This window comes from Canis lupus, chromosome 38 (assembly GCF_003254725.2).
Source record: "Canis lupus dingo isolate Sandy chromosome 38, ASM325472v2, whole genome shotgun sequence".
Lineage (NCBI taxonomy): Eukaryota > Metazoa > Chordata > Mammalia > Carnivora > Canidae > Canis > Canis lupus.
The window spans coordinates 23,504,625-23,524,147 of NC_064280.1; the positions used below are offsets into that span (position 1 = coordinate 23,504,625).

At 41.9% G+C, this 19,523-nt stretch overlaps 1 protein-coding gene across 2 annotated transcripts in view; it reads right to left on the minus strand.

The window, feature by feature from the left end:
• The window catches only part of LOC112642946 (myeloid cell nuclear differentiation antigen-like), a 40,415-nt gene that overhangs the window by 20,111 nt on the left and 781 nt on the right, over nt 1-19,523 (minus strand). The gene's annotated exons all lie outside the window — the stretch shown is intronic.

Here is a 19,523-nt window from a genome sequence, read left to right on the forward strand (position 1 = left end):
TTTCAAACCTACATTTGGGCCCGTGGAGACTTAGTGATAAAGTTTGTGTCTCTGGGAAAGAAACAGAAAGTTTGTGTCTCATGGCTGAACTATGTTCCCATAAATTCATACGTTGAAGCCCTAACCCCTGCTGTGACTATATAAGGTTGGAGACTCGACCTCAAAGAGGAAAGAAGTTAAGATAATGTCATAAGGGAGGGACATTCATCCAATGTGACTGGTGCTTTTCTAAAAAGAGATTTTAACATACCCAGAGACCAGGATGCACACATCCAGATGAAGACCACGCAAAGGGCACGGTGAAAGGGTGGCCACCGGCAAGCTGGAACAGAGGTCTCAGGAGAAGGCAAGCATCTCAACACTTTGATCTTGGACATCCAGTCTCAAGAACACTAGGAAAATAGATTTCTGCTGTGTAAGCCAGTCTGTGTATTTTGTCAGGGCAGCTCTAACAAAGGAATCCAGGGAGAGTGGCAAAATCCTTATCCTCAAGAGCGAGAATAAAACCTGCTGCTGTGGGAGCCTTAGCTGGCTTGATTTACGAGTTCACGGGACTACCTGTCACCAAAATAGCATGGTTTCTCAGGGAAGTCGACTTCCCCTTCCAAGGAGAATGATGATTATGATGATGATGATGATGATGAAGAAGAAGAATATGAAGTGTGACTGAGGTTTACTCATGGAATCAGTCTTGTATCCCTGAGATGAAGCACATGATCCCAGGATAACTATCACTTATTACATATTGCCAGATTCCTTTTTCAGTATTTAAAAATACTGAACATTTACTTTTAGAGAGACATTGACCTTTATTTTTCTTTTTGTTTGATCTTTTGGTATGATGGTGATGTTGGCATTTCTAAAAGCATGTGTTTAGGATTAGTAATGCTTCCTCCTTCGCTGTTTGATAGAATTCACCAAGTGTTTATTCCCAGAACTTCTATTGTGAAAATATTTTTATTACAAATAAATTTCCTTGCATAGATATAGGGATATTTAGATGTTCTGTATCTTTATGAGGCAGTTTCAGAAAGCTGTGTTTCACAGGAATTTTGTCCATTGGATCTAAGTAACCAGATCTACTGGCCTAAAGTTGTTCACGTATTCTTTTTGTTATCTTTTAAATATCTGTAGGATCTGCAGTGTCACCTTGCCTTCCAGAAAGTGGTCATTTCCATAATCTCCATATTGAACACAATGAGCAGCCTCCCTAGACAGACTGTCTCTGAGGAAGGTTATGCAGGGAAGCCTGAAGGCCAGAGGGGAGGTGGAAGGAGACTAGAGTGCTTGAAGCCTCTGCCATGTGCAGCTGGAGCAAACATTAAGCACAGTCTAACACTAAAGGTGTGTTTACTTCGTTCTTATTACCTAATAAAACATGTCCTGCTTTCAACAAAACATTACGGGGCATGTCAAAAGACAAGGACAAACAGTCTGGGAAGAAAAAACCAGCATCAGAGCCAAACTCAGATGTGACATTGATGTTGAAATTATCAGACAGAGAAACTAAAATAACTATGGTTAATATGGCAAGGGCTTGTATTCACTTCTAGGCATGCCATGAAAAAATCTCACACATGGGTTAAACAGCAGAAATTTATTTTTTCACAGTTCTGGAGGCTGGAGTCCAATATCAGGGTACCAGCAGGGTTGGTTCCCTCAGGGGATTCTCTCCTTGACACATGCATGGCCATCCTCTTCACAGGGTTGTTCCTCTGTCCTTGTACTCCGAACGTCTCTTTGTGTGTCCACATGTTCTCTACATAAATGAAACTGGGTTAGGGACCCACCCATGATGTCATGTAACCTTAATCAACTCTTTAAGGGCTCTATTTACAAATACATTCTAAGGTACTCCCTGTTAGGGCTTCAACATATGAATGTGAGGGGTGGGGGACACAAGTTAGCCCATCGCCCATGGAAAAAGCAAAGCACATGCAAGCACAGGTGGGTACTATAAACAGAAAGATGGAAACTCTAAGAAAGAATCAAAAGGAAATTCAAGATATAAAAAATGTTGTGACAGAGAAGATAAGTATTCAGTAAAGTGGACACAACCAAGGAAAGGACCACTGAGCTTAAATAGGTCAGCTGAAACTTCTTACACTAAAATGCAAAGACAAAGAAAGAAAGAAAAACTAGGATGTCCAATATCTGTGGCATAATATTATAAGATGCAGCATATGCATAATAGGAAATCTAAAAGGTAAAGAAAAAGGCACTGGAGCAGGAAAAATATTTGAAAGAATAAAGGCAAAGCAGTCTCTAAGCTTAATGGCAAACACAGAACCACAGATACAGGACGTTCAGACAAGGTCAGAAATGACAAATACCAAAAATTCACTACTAGTGAATTTATTCATGCATGTTATTTTCAAATGGCAAAAGACAAAAGACAGAGAAAATCATGAAAGAAGTCAAGGGAAAATAAGCACCCTCTCTACAGAGGAACAAAGATAAGAATGTCATGGCCTTCTTGTCAGAAATGTTGCATAAAGAGAGTGAAGTGAAATATTTAACATGTTGAAGAAAAAAAGCATATCAATCTAGAATTCTGTATCCACAAATAATATCCTTCAAAAGTGAAGGAGAAATAAAGGCTTTCTTAGCCAAACGAAACCTGAGGGTATTTGTTGTCCACAGACCTGCCCTATAAGAAATGAAATGTTAAGTTCTTCAAGGGGAAGAAAAATGGTAGGGGTCAGAAATTCAGAACTCCATGAAGAAGGAAAGAGCATTGGAGAGGAATAAATAAAAGTGAAATATTTTGCTTTTCTGATTCTTAATTGATCTAAAAGATAACTGCCTGTTTCAAGTGATCATGGCAACAACGTAGTTGGCCCTATAGTGCACAGATAGTGAGTGACCGGCACAGGTGCTACAAAGGTGGGATGGAGGGCTAGCGGATGCTCTGCTGTGAGTTAACAGCATTATATGGGAAGCAATCGAGTGTTGTCCGAAGGCAGATCTAGATGGTTTAAAAACCATTCTGGAAACTCCCAAAAAATGACTGAAAATGTTATAAGTATAGTTGAAATGCTAAGAAAGGAAGGAAGGAAAACTAAGTCATATAAAAGGATTAGTTAAAACCAAGGGAGGTAGAAAAAAAATAGGGGCAAAGAAACAAAGAACAAATGCAAGGAATAGAAAACAATGGCAAACAATGGTAGTTATCAATCTAAGCCTGTCAATAATCACCTTAAATGCTGATGGTCTAAATACATCAATTAAATGAGAACCCAACTCTACATTTTGTATAGGAAATTCACTTTAAAGGTAAAGATTCAGGTTAAAAGCAAAAGAATAGACACTGATACACCTGACTAATACTGATAAAACCAAAATGGAGCAGCTACGTTGAATTCTGATGAAATGATTTCAGAACAATGAGAATTTTCCAGCTTACAGATGGCTGTTACTTAATGATAGAGGGGTAAATTATTCATAAAGACATAACTATTATTTTTTTTAACAATATTTTAATTTATTTGGGAGATAGAGAGCATGAAAGAGAGAGAGTGCAACCAGAGAGTGGGGGAGACAGAGAAGCATTCTCCCCGATGAGGGAGCCTGACCTGGGGCTTGATCCCAGGACCCCAAGATCTTGACCTGAGCTGAAGGCAGAGACTTAACAGACTGAGCCACCGAGGCGCCCCAAGACAAAACAGTTCTAAATATGCGTGCACTTGAGAGAACATTAAAACGCATGCGGCAAAAACTGATATATATGTGTATACGTCTCTCTGTAGACGTGTATCCACCACTACAATATTACACAGAATATTTCCTCTCCCTTAAAAATCTCCCGTACTCTCTTCATCCCATCCTCCCTCCCCACCTCCCTACGGGCAACCACGGAGTTAGAAAGTGCGCCTTCTGCTACAGTTTTCTTCAAGAGATCGTAGAGAATTGGTAAAAAATTTCCTCCTTAGGAAAGGAGAATTCACCATTGAAACCACTTGGACTTGGTGCTTTTGTTTTGGAAGATTATTATTAATTCAGCTTCTTTAAGTAATATGAGCCTATTCAGATTACCTGCTTCATCTTGTGTGAGTGCTGATAGGTTGTGTCTTTGAAGCAATTGTTCTATTCATCTGGGTTATCAAATTTGTGGACACACAGTTGTTCATAAAATTCCTTTATTCTTTTTTTTTAATTTTTATTTTTATTTATGATAGTCACACACACACACACACACACACACACACATAGAGAGGCAGAGACACAGGCAGAGGGAGAAGCAGGCTCCATGCACCGGGAGCCTGATGTGGGATTCGATCCCGGGTCTCCAGGATCACGCCCTGGGCCAAAGGCAGGTGCTAAACCGCTGCACCACCCAGGGATCCCCTTTATTATTCTTTTCATTCCCATGGGATCAGTAGTTTGGCCCCTCGGTCATTTCCGATGTCAGTAATCTGTGTCTTCTCTCTTTTTTTCTTGGCTTAACTGCCTAGGGTTTTATTAGTTTTATTAACCTTTTTTCAAAGAACCAGCTTTTTAATTCTTTGACTTCTTGTTTTCAATTTCATTGATTTCTACTCTAGTTTTTATGTCTTTTCTTTTGTTCTGTTTGCATTTAATTTGCTCTTCTTTTTCTAGTTTCCTAAGGTAGGAGCTGAGAGTATTAATTTTAGATCATTTTTCTTTCTTCTTTTTAAGACTTGGCTTATTTCAGACAGAAAGAGGGAGGGAGAGAGAGGGTGTGTGTGCATAAGCAGGGAGGAGAGGGAGAAGCAGGCTCCCCACTAAGTAGAGAGCCTGATGTGGGGCTCAGTCCCAAGGCCCTGGGGTCATGACTTGAGCCAAAGGCAGACATTCAATCACTCAGCCCCCAAGGTGCCCCAGATCATTTTTCTTTAATAATTCACAGATTCCCCTTCCCAATACTGCTTTTGTTGCTTCAACATATTTTAACATGTCATATTTTCATTTTCATTTAGTTCTAAATATATTCAAATTTCTCTTGAAACTTCTTTGACCCATGTGTTATTTAGAAGTCTTATGTTTACCTTCTACATATGCTATTGATACTTTCAACCTCTTTTTGCATTATGGATTTCTAGTTTAATTCTACTGTGGTCTGCAAGGTAGGCATTGTATGATTTCTCTTCTTTTAAATTTGTTTAAGAGTGATTTTGGTCCAGGATGAGATCTGTCTTGGAGAATGTTCCATGTGAGCTTGAGAGAATGTATATTCTCTGTTGTTGGATGAAATATTCTTAGATGTCTATTAGATCTAGGGATCAAGGGTGCTGTTTGGTTCAACCATATCCTTACTTATTTTGTGCTTGCTGGATCTGTCAGGTGCTGGTGGAGAGCATTAAAATCTCCAAGTATGAGTGGATAACAACCTCTGAATATCTTATCTTTCTCAACACTATCACTTAATTAGCCACAAATACTTGAGGACTACCTTTAAAAAGACTTTTTTTCTTTTAAAAGATTTTATTTATTTATTCGTGAGAGACACACACACACAGAGGTAAAGACACAGGCAGAGGGAGAAGCGGGCTCCTCACGGGAAGCCCGATGTGGGACTCGATTCCGGGACCCTGGGATTACGTCCTGAGCCGAAGGCAGATGCTCAACCCCTGAGCCACCCAGGCATCTGAGTCTTTTTCTTTCTTTCTTTCTTTCTTTCTTTCTTTCTTTCTTTCTTTCTTTCTTTCTTTCTTTCTTCTTTTTCTTTCTTTCTTCTTTCTTTCTCTTTCTTTTCTTTCTTTCTTTCTTTCTTTCTTTCTTTCTTTCTTTCTTTTCTTCTTTCTCTCTTTCTCTCTCTCTTTCTCTTTCTTTCTCTTTCTTTCTCTTTCTTTCTTTCTTTCTTTCTTTCTTTCTTTCTTTCTTTCTTCTTTCTTTCTTCCTTTCTTTCTTTTCTTTCTTTCTTTCTTTCTTTCTTTCTTTCTTTCTTTCTTTCTTTCTTTCTTTCTTTCTTTCTTTCTTCTTTTTAAAAATATATCAATCCAAGTCTCTTCTTTTTCTTATCTGGATTTCTGAAATTGCCTATTGAGCTGTGCTTTAATTTTAAGAGCATTTGCCAGTTTCCACAGTGTAAATACTACAGGTTGATTTCATGATGCCCAATATTTGTCCACTTGTGTGTAAAGTCTCTAAATACTTAACAGTTAGCTCTTTATACCTGTGGAATGAGGACAGCCCACCATGTTGCCGTCACTTCCAATTCATGGTTCCTGCCTTCAAACGTGGCCTCTCTTTGCTAGAATAATTAATTCTTTGACTTATTGTTTTCAATTTCACTAAAATGAAATGTCAGAAGGGAGTGGAGGGGCAAGATGGCAGAAGAGTAGGGTCCCCAAATCACCTGTCCCCACCAAATTACCTAGAAAACCTTCAAATCATCCTGAAAATCTACGAATTCGGCCTGAGAATTAAAGAGAGAACACCTGGAATGCTACAGTGAGAAGAGCTCGCGCTTCTATCAAGGTAGGAAGACGGGAAAAAAGAAATAAAGAAACAAAGGCCTCCAAGAGGGAGGGGCCCCGCGAGGAGCCGGGCTGAGGCCGGGGCGAGTGTCCCCAGGACAGGAGAGCCCCGTCCCGGAGGAGCAGGAGCTGCACAGACCTTCCCGGGGGGAAAGGGGCTTGCAGGGGGTTGGAGCAGGACCCAGGAGGGCGGGGATGCCCTCGGGCTCGAGGGGACAGTAACAGGCACCTGCGCCCCGGGAGAGCGCCCCGAGCTCCCTAAGGGCTGCAGCGCGCACGGGGGACCCGGAGCAGCTCGGGGGGCTCGGGGGCGGCTCCGCGGAGGGGGCTGCGGGGCGGGAGCAGCTCGGAGGGGCTCGGGCGGAGGCTCCGCGGAGGGGGCTGCGGGGCGGGAGCAGCTCGGCGGGCTCGGGGGCGGCTCCGCGGAGGGGGCTGGGGGCGGGAGCCCGAATCCAACAGCGCAGGCCCGGGAGCACTGGGCGCCGGGACACAGCCCAGGATCCGGCCTCCCCCGGGACAGGCAGAGGCCAGGAGGGCCCAGGACCGCGAGGACGCTCCTGCCCCGAGCTGAGCAGATCAGCGGCCCCGCCCGGAGCCTCCAGGCCCTGCAGACGGAGAGCTCTGGAGCTACTGCGGGGGCTGAATCCAGGGCTGCAGAGCTGGCCGCCACTGCGGTTGTTCCTCCTGGGGCCTCACGGGGTGAACAACCCCCAAGGAGCCCTGCACCAGGCAGGGGCACAGCAGCTCCCCCAAGTGCTAACACCTGAAAATCAGCACAACAGGCCCCTCCCCCAGAACACCAGCTAGACGGACAAGTTCCAGGGGAAGTCAAGGGACTTAAAGTACACAGAATCAGAAGATACTCCCCTGTGATTTTTTTTCCTGTTTTCTTTTGTTTTGTTTTGTTTTGCTTTTTGATTTGTTTCCTTCCCCCACCCTTTTTTCCTTTCTTTCTTTTTCTTTCTCTTTTTCTTCTTTTTTTTTCTTCCTTTTTTTTCTCTTTCTCTTTTCTTTCCTTCTCTCTCTCCTCTTTTTCTCCTTTTCCCAATACAACTTGCTTTTGGCCACTCTGCACTGAGCAAAATGAGTAGAAGGGAAACCTCACCTCAAAAGAAAGAATCAGAAACAGTCCTCTCTCCCACAGAGCTACAAAACCTGGATTACAATTCAATGTCAGAAAGCCAATTCAGAAGCACGATTATACAGCTACTGGTGGCTCTAGAAAAAAGCATAAAGGACTCAAGAGACTTTACGACTGCAGAATTTAGAGCTAATCAGGCAGAAATTAAAAATCAATTGAATGAGATGCAATCCAAACTAGAAGTCCTAACGACGAGGGTTAACGAGGTGGAAGAACGAGTGAGTGACATAGAAGACAAGTTGATGGCAAAGAGGGAAACTGAGGAAAAAAGAGACAATTAAAAGACCATGAAGATAGATTAAGGGAAATAAACGACAGCCTGAGGAAGAAAACCTACGTTTAATTGGGGTTCCCAAGGGTGCCAAAAGGGCCAGAGGGCCAGAATATGTATTTGAACAAATTCTAGCTGAAAACTTTCCTAATCTGGGAAGAGAAACAGGCATTCAGATCCAGGAAATAGAGAGATCCCCCCAGAAAATCAATAAAAACCGTTCAACACCTCGACATTTAATAGTGAAGCTTGCAAATTCCAAAGATAAAGAGAAGATCCTTAAAGCAGCAAGAGACAAGAAATCCCTGACTTTTATGGGGAGGAGTATTAGGGTAACAGCAGACCTCTCCACAGAGACCTGGCAGGCCAGAAAGGGCTGGCAGGATATATTCAGGGTCCTAAATGAGAAGAACATGCAACCAAGAATACTTTATCCAGCAAGGCTCTCATTCAAAATGGAAGGAGAGATAAAGAGCTTCCAAGACAGGCAGCAACTAAAAGAATATGTGACCTCCAAACCAGCTCTGCAAGAAATTTTAAGGGGGACTCTTAAAATTCCCCTTTAAGAAGAAGTTCAGTGGAACAGTCCACAAAAACAAGGACTGAATAGATATCATGATGACACTAAACTCATATCTCTCAATAGTAACTCTGAATGTGAACGGGCTTAATGACCCCATCAAAAGGCGCAGGGTTTCAGACTGGATAAAAAAGCAGGACCCATCTATTTGCTGTCTACAAGAGACTCATTTTTGACAGAAGGACACCTACAGCCTGAAAATAAAAGGTTGAAGAACCATTTACCATTCGAATGGTCCTCAAAAGAAAGCAGGGGTAGCCATCCTTATGTCAGATAAACTAAAATTTACCCCGAAGATTGTAGTGAGAGATGAAGAGGGACACTATCTCATACTTAAAGGATCTATCCAACAAGAGGACTTAACAATCCTCAATATATATGCCTTTAATGTGGGAGCTGCCAAATATATAAATCAATTAATAACCAAAGTGAAGAAATACTTAGATAATAATACACTTATACTTGGTGACTTCAATCTAGCTCTTTCTACACTCGATAGGTCTTTTAAGCACAACATCTCCAAAGAAACGAGAGCTTTAAATGATACACTGGACCAGATGGATTTCACAGATATCTACAGAACTTTACATCCAAACTCAAATGAATACACATTCTTCTCAAGTGCACATGGAACTTTTTCCAGAATAGACCACATACTGGGTCACAAATCGGGTCTGAACCGATACCAAAAGATTGGGATCGTCACCTGCATATTCTCAGACCATAATGCCTTGAAATTAGAACTAAATCACAACAAGAAGTTTGGAAGGACCTCAAACACGTGGAGGTTAAGGACCATCCTGCTAAAAGATAAAAGGGTCAACCAGGAAATTAAGGAAGAATTAAAAAGATTCATGGAAACTAATGAGAATGAAGATACAACCGTTCAAAATCTTTGGGATGCAGCAAAAGCAGTCCTAAGGGGGAAATACATCGCAATACAAGCATCCATTCAAAAACTGGAAAGAACTCAAATACAAAAGCTAACCTTACACATAAAGGAGCCAGAGAAAAAACAGCAAATAGATCCTACACCGAGGAGAAGAAGGGAGTTAATAAAGATTCGAGCAGAACTCAACGAAATCGAGACCAGAAGAACTGTGGAACAGATCAACAGAACCAGGAGTTGGTTCTTTGAAAGAATTAATAAGATAGATAAACCATTAGCCAGCCTTATTAAAAAGAAGAGAGAGAAGACTCAAATTAATAAAATCATGAATGAGAAAGGAGAGATCACTACCAACACCAAGGAAATACAAACGATTTTAAAAACATATTATGAACAGCTATACGCCAATAAATTAGGCAATCTAGAAGAAATGGACGCATTCCTGGAAAGCCACAAACTACCAAAACTGGAACAGGAAGAAATAGAAAACCTGAACAGGCCAATAACCAGGGAGGAAATTGAAGCAGTCATCAAAAACCTCCCAAGACACAAGAGTCCAGGGCCAGATGGCTTCCCAGGGGAATTCTATCAAACGTTTAAAGAAGAAACCATACCTATTCTCCTCAAGCTGTTTGGAAAGATAGAAAGAGATGGAGTACTTCCAAATTCGTTCTATGAGGCCAGCATCACCTTAATTCCAAAACCAGACAAAGACCCCACCAAAAAGGAGAATTACAGACCAATATCCCTGATGAACATGGATGCAAAAATTCTCAACAAGATACTGGCCAATAGGGATCCCTGGGTGGCGCAGCGGTTTAGCGCCTGCCTTTGGCCCAGGGCGCGATCCTGGAGACCTGGGCTCGAATCCCATGTTGGGCTCTCGGTGCATGGAGCCTGCTTCTCTCTCTGCCTCTCTCTCTCTGTGACTATCATAAATAAATAAAAATTAAAAAAAAAAAAAAAGATACTGGCCAATAGGATCCAACAGTACATTAAGAAAATTATTCACCATGACCAAGTAGGATTTATCCCTGGGACACAAGGCTGGTTCAACACCCGTAAAACAATCAATGTGATTCATCATATCAACAAGAGAAAAACCAAGAACCATATGATCCTCTCATTAGATGCAGAGAAAGCATTTGACAAAATACAGCATCCATTCCTGATCAAAACTCTTCAGAGTGTAGGGATAGAGGGAACATTCCTCAACATCTTAAAAGCCATCTACGAAAAGCCCACAGCAAATATCATTCTCAATGGGGAAGCACTGGGAGCCTTTCCCCTAAGATCAGGAACAAGACAGGGATGTCCACTCTCACCACTGCTATTCAACATAGTACTGGAAGTCCTAGCCTCAGCAATCAGACAACAAAAAGACATTAAAGGCATTCAAATTGGCAAAGAAGAAGTCAAACTCTCCCTCTTCGCCGATGACATGATACTCTACATAGAAAACCCAAAAGTCTCCACCCCAAGATTGCTAGAACTCATACAGCAATTCGGTAGCGTGGCAGGATACAAAATCAATGCCCAGAAATCAGTGGCATTTCTATACACTAACAATGAGACTGAAGAAAGAGAAATGAAGGAGTCAATCCCATTTACAATTGCACCCAAAAGCATAAGATACCTAGGAATAAACCTAACCAAAGATGTAAAGGATCTATACCCTAAAAGCTATAGAAAACTTCTGAAAGAAATTGAGGAAGACACAAAGAGATGGAAAAATATTCCATGCTCATGGATTGGCAGAATTAATATTGTGAAAATATTGTGAAAAATATTGTGAAAATATTGTGAAAAAAATAATGTGAAAATATTGTCAATGTTACCCAGGGCAATTTACACGTTTAATGCAATCCCTATCAAAATACCATGGACTTTCTTCAGAGAGTTAGAACAAATTATTTTAAGATTTGTATGGTGAAATCAGAAAAGACCCTGAATAGCCAGGGGAATTTTAAAAAAGAAAACCATATCTGGGGGCATCACAATGCCAGATTTCAGGTTGTACTACAAAGCTGTGGTCATCAAGACAGTGTGGTACTGGCACAAAAACAGACGCATAGATCAGTGGAACAGAATAGAGAACCCAGAAGTGGACCCTGAACTCTATGGTCAACTAATATTCGATAAAGGAGGAAAGACTATCCATTGGAAGAAAGTCTCTTCAATAAATGGTGCTGGGAAAATTGGACATCCACATGCAGAAGAATGAAAGTAGACCACTCTCTTTCACCAGACACAAAGATAAACTCAAAATGGATGAAAGATCTAAATGTGAGAAAAGATTCCATCAAAATCCTAGAGAAGAACACAGGCAACACCCTTTTTGAACTCGGCCACAGTAACTTCTTGCAAGATACATCCACGAAGGCAAAAGAAACAAAAGCAAAAATGAACTATTGGGACTTCATCAAGATTAAAAGCTTCTGCAGAGCAAAGGAAACAAACAAATCTAAAGTTAACCAGCAAAATGAGGAAAGATATTTGCAAGTGATATATTGGCTAGTATCTAAAACCTATGAAGAACTTATTAAACTAAACACTCAAAAAATACAAAATCCAGTGAAGAAAAGGGCAGAAGACATGAACAAACATTTCTCCAAAGATGACATACCAATGGCCAACAAACACATGAAAAGATGCTCAACATCACTCATCATCAGGGAAATACAAATCAAAACCACAATGAGGGATCCCTGGGTGGCGCAGTGGTTTGGCGCCTGCCTTTGGCCCAGGGCGCGATCCTGGAGACCTGGGATCGAATCCCACATCGGGCTCCCGGTGCATGGAGCCTGCTTCTCCCTCTGCCTTTGTTTCTGGCTCTCTCTGTCTCTCAGTCTTTCATGAATAAATAAATAAATAAAATCTTTAAAAAAAAAAAAAAGAAAGAAAGAAAACCACAATGAGATACCACCTCACACCTGTCAGAATGGCTAGGATTAGCAACTCTGGAAATAACAGAAGTTGGTGAGGATGTGGAGAAAGGGGAAGCAGCCCTTTTACACTGTGGGTTGGGAATGCAAGCTGTTGTGGCCACTCTGAAAACAGTGTGGAGGTTCCTCAAAAAGTTTCAGATAGAGCTGCCCTATGACCCAGCAATTGCACTACTAGGTATTTATCCAAAGGATACAAATATAGTGATTTGAAGGGGCACCTGCACCCCAGTGTTTATAGCACCAGTGTCCACAATAGCCAAACTCTGGAGAGAGCCCAGATGTCCACCGACAGGTGAGTGGATAAAGAAGATGTGGTGTATATACAATGGAATATTACTCAGCCATCAGAAAGAATGAAATCTTATCATTTGTAACAACATAGATGGTACTAGAGGGTATTATGCTGAGCAAAATATGTCAGTCAGAGAAAGACAAATGCCATATGATTTTACTCATACGTAGAATTAAAGAAACAAAACAGATGAACAGAAGGGGAAGGGAAGGAAAAATTTTTAAAAATATAAAAACAGAGCAGGAGGCAAACTCTAAGAGACTATTAAGTCTAGGAACTGAACTGAGAGTTGCTGGAGGGGATGTGGGGATTGAAGTAGACGGGTGATGGGCATTAAGGAGGGAACTCGTGATGACACAGGGTGTTGTACGTAAGTGATGAATCACTAAATTCTACGCCTGAAACTAATACCACGGTATATGTTGACTAACTAGAATTTAAATAAAATCTTGAAAGAAAAAAAAATAAAGCCTGTATGAAGGTAAGCCTACATGTCCTTAATATCTCTTAATAAAATTCTTCACCGAAAATATTAGTGCAAGTATGAGATCCTCATACTTTTGGTGTCAGCTGAAATTTATGTGTACAACCACAGGAATATAGTTTTTCCAAAGCCTGTCCCGTTTTCTTTCACCTTTTTTTGAAAACTAATGTTTGCCTACACAGCTCCCACTTGTATGAAACTATGAATTTTGTATATAAGCTTTGACCTCTGGCCTGTTATTCGCAGTGAAAAGCAGAGGAGGGGGTGATTATCTACAACTTCGCACTTGATACTGTGCCATTTTCATTCCCCTACGTCATCTATCTTTTCTGGACTATTCTCTGTTTCACAGTGTTCTTACTCTTCTACAAAATGTGACTGTATTATATAATATGGCTACAGGAAGATTAAATCACACATTAGGATGAGGAGACATTAGGACACATTTGGACACATTAGGATGAGGAGAAGTTGCGGCAAGTGGGAATTCATTTAAGTTGTAAGGTGACCTTCTTCCCTCTCCAACTTGAAAGCTTCTCCCACTTAGCTCTTCTCCCCTGGCGTTTGCGTCTTGGTTTTGACTTCTTGTATTCTTTCTTTTGCCTCCAAACAGTACCTTAAAATGCAAACAATTCTGGTGGCAGAAAGGGCATCTGTAGCCCTCTCTCTACTCTGAGTGGAATAAAAGTGAGACTCGATGTTGGGGCAGGAGAAGAGAGTGCTCAGTTGTGTCCTGCGTATGCCTGAAACTGGCCCCTTTAACCTCATCTTCATAGCCTGACGCAGGGAAAGACGAAGGCCCACAGCGTCTGGCTTACCTGAGCTCCTGTCCTCTGACCCTGGATCGAATGGACAAGGCATATTTTCCCACCTTTCCGCCTTTATCTCTGCTCTTCCCATTCTTTGTTTGATCTTTTCCTCTAACGTAGACCAACGTCTGCAAAGGCTTCTCTGATGATCCTTGCTGGAATGAGAAACCCTTTGCTTTATTTTTGTACTTCTGTTTTGCTCTCAAGACCTTCCCTGATATTGTTTTATTCTAAAATTGGAGATGAGATTTTTTACTGTTGCTAATACTGAACTTCCAACCCACCATAAATATCTAATGGTGGGGGGGGGCAGGATTCTTTCCACCACTTACTAAAAAAAATAATTTACTAAGCCAGCAATAAAGACAAAATGAATTGGAACTTTGAGAAGAGGAAAATGATTTGATAAATTTATCACTGATAAATGATAGAGATAAATCATTTATCAGTGATAAATTTAGATTTATCATTGATAAATGATAGAGAGGTTTGACTTCAAATTGTGTTTCCTTTTAGTTTCAGGTTAGGGCTTAAGGGTCTTTGGCCCAGGAGAAGAAGCTCTTATGCACCCAAATAAATGTTTCTGTATTCTTAAACTGTTTAATATCACCTCATGAGTGTCAAAAGGAAAAGAAACAAACAAGCAAAAATATTGACATGCAAGATGGTAGAAAGTTTGTGGAAGAAATATTTCCTAATATGGTCTTTTTCTTCAGTCAATGACAAATGTAACAAATTTAAGATTCTGAGTTCAATTCTAAATTACAGTAAACATTTATTTAGTGCCGCGTGTGTGTGTGTGCACGAGCACGTGTGTATGTCTGCGTATGATATGGATAACATAGATTCTCTCTGGTGATTTCCATGAAGGCTAAATAACCATATGAGTGATGAGATAAGCTCACAGTGCCGTGCGTGCATGGACTGCCACGCCAATAGCTAAGGCACTTTAGAGGAGGGACCAATTGCGTCTTGCGTTGTATTGAGAAGTTGTAGCTCTTAGAGATGGTCTCAGGGTGGCAGTAATTACACATAATGGCACAAAATTACCATCAGCCCCTCCTGGAAGCTAAATACATTTCTTTATGACTTGACCACGGCTTCCTAGGTCACCCTTAGGCCTCCTCTGGAGGGGAACGTTTACCTGTGCTGCCCTGAACTACTCTGGCAGGAAACCGGGCTTTGTTCTGTTGCCCGTCGCCCTCCATCCTTTGTGGAATGTTCTCTCTGCCCGACCGCTGCCCGTCCACACTTCCCACGACCTCACCCCAGGGAAGGTAGAGGAGACCTGGGCAGACCGTGAATGGGCACAGAGCCGATGATCCGTGCTTGGGCCTGACTAGCACAGGAAGAGAGACGAAGAAGAGGAGGACCCTGAAAGCCGAGAGGAGACGTGATCAGGGCCTGAGAGAGCTCCGCACGATTAAAGCAGAAGGTTGAAAATGAAACTGGGATGATACGTAGAAATGTGCACCTGCTTGTTAAGGAAAGTGAGATCCTCGGGACCACAGATGCCTCCTTGGTACCGCTGGGTGTGGGGTACGGTGGCGGCCGTGCTGGGGGTCATGGTGCGGTGACTCCCCCTGTCTCTGGAGCCCGTGTCTCTCCCGTGCCACCAGCGTGGAAGGGACATGTGATCCGCATGCCTCCTGACACACCTGCTTCGTGGGACTAACTTACCTGTGGCACTAGTCCCCCTCCTGCCCAGGGCAGGGATCTCTCATGCTCCCCCGGCACAGAGCCTACCACTTTCTACTCTCTGAGACGGAGTGACAGAGAACCCTGTGCCCCATAAGACAGCTCACTCTACACTCAGACAGCCCTACTAATTAAATCATCCCTCTTTCAGTAAATTCACAGATGTCTTGTTCCTTTTAGTCCAGAGCTACTTGATTCTTTTTTTTTCAAAGATTTTATTTATTTATTCATGAGAGAGAGAGAGAGAGAGAGAGGCAGAGACACAGGCAGAGGGAGAAGCAGGCTCCATGCAGGGAGCCCGATGTGGGACTCGATCCCGGGGCCCCAGGATCACGCCCTGGGCTGAAGGCGGAGCTGAACCACTGAGCCACCCAGGCTGCCCAGCCCAGAGCTACTCATTTCTACCAGAAACATCCAATAACTCTTCGCCTTCTGCTGCCCAAGAGTATTTCAAATAACTGACCGTGACCATCTTGGTATTTTAAAAATCACGACTGGAATTTGGCTTTTCGTGATGAGATCTAACTTGGCCATCGACCTGGGGCACCGTAGCCAGATTATACAGCTGCGTTACGTGGTCTGGGTGAGGAGCCAGCATGTCATCCACCCTTCCATCTATGCGTCCTTTCAGTAAATACGCATTGAGCTCCTACAAGGCAACAGGAAGGTTCTGGTGATAAAATAGGGAGTGGAAAACAAATCCAAGATTTGGAGAGTGTACGCTCTAATGAGGGAGATACGTATTTTTCTTGACAGCAAATTAATGAATTAATAAATTGAGATATACACTCTGATTGAAAGATGATTCTTTAAATCTGGAAGGAAAGTTCGAGCTTCTCCTCTGTTTTATGTTGGTCTCAAGGATGAGTTGCAGTATGTGGCAAAGTGCAAAAATATAAGATACAATAGGGCCACAGCATTAAAGAGTGAAGTTATTTAAGTGAAAACAGAAGCAAGGAGGCAAATTCTTTTGGATGTATGTATATATGAGTGTCATTTTTTGCATCTCTTGTTTAGAGACACAATATGTTTGGAAGTTACAAGGTCAAAGGGGAATCCATATGACCTTCAGGAAAGCAAAATATTGTTGGGGCAGATCACTAGAAAGCCTTGCTCTCTTACTTCTATCACATCATATTCAGACTCCAGAGCAGCCAATTACAGAAAGTTTATATAAAGTGATATGACTTTGAGGTATTAGAACAGCTCAGAATACAGACATCATTTCTGTATGGAAGCCATCCTAATCCTCAGAGTCCAAAAATCAAGTCTGAGTTGGAGGAAGTTTTAGCAGTTGGTGACATGGATTGGATTTCAGGATGAAATCCAATTCCTAACCAGCTGAGTGATATTATGATCTTGATCATTTCACTCAATCTCTCTAAACTTCAATTTTCACATCACAGATGAAAAAAATTGGATTCCGTAACTTCTGATTTCCTGCAAACTCTGGTTTCTTAAAATGACCAAAATAATATGAACATTATTAGAATGATTTCAGGCAAGGAGATAAAAATAAGTCAATATTTTACTCTTGGCACCTCAGCCTACTTACTAGAAGGAAAGACATACCAGCAGCAGAAAGAAGCAGCTCAAGGGAGAACAACTCATTATTCTTCCCTGGTCCTTGGCCCCAAACCAAAAGGGCAGATCTGTAAAGCCTCTTTCCTTAGATTAGTTGCACATCAACAGCCTTGGACCTTCACAGAGAGAGACATCCCATCCCATCCTTCACACCTTCCACCTCACCCTGTTCCCTCCCCCTAACACACCTACCCCAAACCAGGACCACAGCCCCTTTCTCAATCCAGGACTGCCATTGACCATCTGAGTATCTTTAGGAAAATGATTTCGCATTTCTCTTCCTTGTTTTCTCTCAGGAGAGTAAAGAGGAGAAAACTATCAACCATCTATAGTTAGGCTGAAGATAAAATAACACAAAATAATTAATTGCAAAACACCCGGTAGTAAATACGTGATCAAGAAACATGTAAATGTCAGATTTTGGATACCCACTTTCTACCATTGCACTCTAGAGTAGACTAATTATTCTTCAGTGCTTGCCTGATGCAGGGCTTTGTCTAGGGCAGCTTCCTGATGGAATCCACTTATACGCAGCACGAGAACCAGCAAATCGGGTTGCACAGCTACTGAGCTATCGCTGCTTGAGTAAAGGAATGGAGCCAGTGACTCCACGGCACGAGAGCTGCAATCCCGTGCAACACAGAAGCGTCTTCCTGCAAATCCCCAAAAGGCGCCTCGTTCTGCAGCCCGCTGGCCGTGACACCCCCTCAGGGACACCAATTCTGAATACATACCCATTGTTTTGAGCAAAAGCAATCCTTCTCTTGCACACAGGCCTTGGCAACAGAAGCACAGAGGATTTCCGTGTTGACCTGTGCCCTCAGCTGGGTTTCTCGGAGCGGGGCACAGTCTGTTCAACATGCCTATTCTTGACTCCAGGCTCACCTTGTCAGGGTCACCCCCAAAGTCTAAGTGCAAATATTGCTTTGGAGCCTGTGTGCCCGACCCTGATCTGCAGCCCACAAATGATTCGCTTTTCAGCAACACACCAACGAATTAGACTCCCGTTATAGCACTCTTTTAGGAAAAAATGTTTATTATTTTTTTCCAAATTATGAAAACGATACATGCAAAATATGGTATTAGGATGGCACAGGAAAGTATAAAAGAGAAAATAAAAACTACCCTGACCACTCTATTCCTTAGAATTGATAGATGGTATATCTATCGCTGAATTTCTCTCATATGTATATTTTTTTCTCTGTACTTAGATTTTATCTCCACATGCATATTGTTAATGGCATCCAGGTTTTTAGGAGGACATTGTAGTGAGTTTTCCGTATACGAATAAGGAGAACATCTGGAGAAAAAGAGTTTTTGAGCTTTTATCTGGCTGATTGTTTTTAAAATGAGATGAAATACGGTACATTTTCATTTCATTCATGCTTTTTAAAATAGAATCTTTTTTTAATAAATTTATTTTTTATTGGTGTTCAATTTGCCAACATATAGAATAACACCCAGTGCTCATCCCGTCAAGTGCCCCCCCTCAGTGCCCGTCACCCACCTGCCCACTTCCCCTTCCACCACCTCTAGATCTTTTCCCAGAGTTAGGAGTGTCTCATGTTCTGTCTCCCTTTCTGATATTTCCCACTCATTTTTCTCTCCTTTCCCCTTTATTCCCTTTCACTATAAAATAGAATCTTTAAAACTCTGCCGTTTTTTCAGCAATTATAGCATATTTTCAGATATCTTCACCACGTTCTCCTCTCCCACCCCGACCAGTATTGAACTCTCACTCTAAGATGTTGAAGGACCGCGTGATTGAAATCTCATCATTCTGAGGTGGATCTTGTTCTGTCTCAGCTAAAAGTCGGCCTGAGCCACTGGGTCACCCAGAATTCTCAAGGTTATTCTTTAGTTGCTAACCTTCCCGGGTTACAAGGAAACAAGTTTAAGACTAGAATCTTCCACACTTCTGGGCATTTATTAACTATATCTTTCACATTAACCAAACACTCAAATTAGTTCTCAGACTGATCTTCGGGCTTCAGGGAATAATAGCTCTCCATTCTTTGGTGTGTTTTTAGCATCACCTCGTGGGAGGAATTCTCCTAAGGCCTCAATTCCAGAGGCAAGACCCGGCAGGCCACATCAGCCATATTCAAGACAATTCCAGATTCCACCTGGGCGTACGGATTCTCTCACACCGTGTATGTGCAAAACCAGACGTGTCTACTACCTTCAGTATCACTGATGAAAACCCTTTTGTGTAACAGTCGTATGTCGAGGTTAATTTGCCACTGGGTTACCATCTGGCAAGCAGCCAGCTGATTTGTGTAATGCCACCTATTGATAGAGAGGTAGGAGACAGCTAGTGGAAGTTCCTGCAGGCGGAGTGAATTTTAAGATCTGCAAGAGTCAAATGTCTCTTCTGCTCCCAGGTA